The sequence below is a fragment of the Pediculus humanus genome, genomic scaffold, assembly GCF_000006295.1.
Source record: "Pediculus humanus corporis 1103172107542 genomic scaffold, whole genome shotgun sequence".
Classification (NCBI taxonomy): Eukaryota; Metazoa; Arthropoda; class Insecta; order Psocodea; family Pediculidae; genus Pediculus; species Pediculus humanus.
In genome coordinates, this window is record NW_002987157.1 from 1 (window position 1) to 1,513 (window position 1,513).

Sequence of the window (1,513 nt, forward strand, 5' to 3'; positions counted from 1 at the left end):
ATTATAATAATAATAATAATAATAATAATAATAATAATAATAATAATAATAATAATAATAATAATAATAATAATAATAATAATAATAATATTTGGGGATATTTCTTTTAGCCCAATAAGTAAATTAATAAATAAGATTTTCCTCACGGCGGGGGGGGGGATTTTTTAATTTAATTAAATATTTACAAAAAAAAAAAAAAAAATTCTAAATCGTAAAATTTATTTATGAATGAATTATAGTTCGGACGTAAAAGAAAAATTATTATTATTATTATTATTATTAATGTAAAATGCGTGAAATTTGTTATTTTTGGTTAGATATTCGATTAACGGACGTTATGAAAATTAATAAAAAATGAATCGAAATTACAAGAAAAAAAAATGATATAGAATGAAAGGCACATCAATTAGTTGAGAATGAATTGTGAGTTACGTGAAAGAAAACAGTAAGCAATAGATTTTAAATAAGAATTCAATATCACGTGACCGACTGAATTTTTCTTTTCTAAAGCGTTGAAAAATTACGTAAAATAATAATAATAATAATTATTATTATAAAAATCAATCGTCGACGAATTTTTCATTTGTTTACATATATATATATATATATATATATAAAAGCAAAAATTTGCAAAAAAGAAAAGAAAAGTTAAGAAAAACTTAAAATGAAAGTTTATTTTTACTTTTTTTTTAATTTACTATTTTTAAAATCGAGTGAAATTTTTTCGACAGGTGTTTAGTTTTTAAAAATCTCATTCTGTTAAAGCCATTTTGTTTTATTTTATTTAAATAAATAAATAAATTATTACTTCGTTATTTTAAGTTTCCCTTTTCTTTTCCTACCTTTGTAAATTCTATCGCAAGAAAAAAAATCTTATGAATGAAATTTAAAAATCATCATCATCATCATCATCATCATCATCATCATCATCATTATTATTATTATTATTATTATTATTAAACTATAATCAATCACCGCCTTATTTAAACGATTTAAAACGCGCGAGCGAGACTATTTTTTTTTTTTTAAATTATTTGCTAAAAACCAAACGCGATTAGAAACAAACAAACAAATAAGAAAGTGGAAAAACCTAAAATAATAATAATAATAATAATAATAATAATAATAATAATAATAATGATGATGATGATAATAATAATAATAATAATTGTTTTTCTCGTATATAATTTAAATCGTTTTACACTTTCACACTGTTAAAATTATGATTTTTTTTTTTTTATTTAACGAATTTTACTTGCTTTCCCAATCGATTAATCGATCGATCGATCGATCGATCGATAGATTTTTAAACCGGAAATGAATAAAGTTCGTTGTTATTGACACTTATGAAAATAAAAACGTTACACGTAATTAAACTTTTTTGTTTTGTTTTGTTTTCCGTAACGATTTTCTTACGGTTTAATAGATAGATTAATTCCGGCGTCAATAATAAATAATTAACCGATTTTTTTTTTTAAATTTCCTCCATTTTTATTTATTTTATTTATTTATT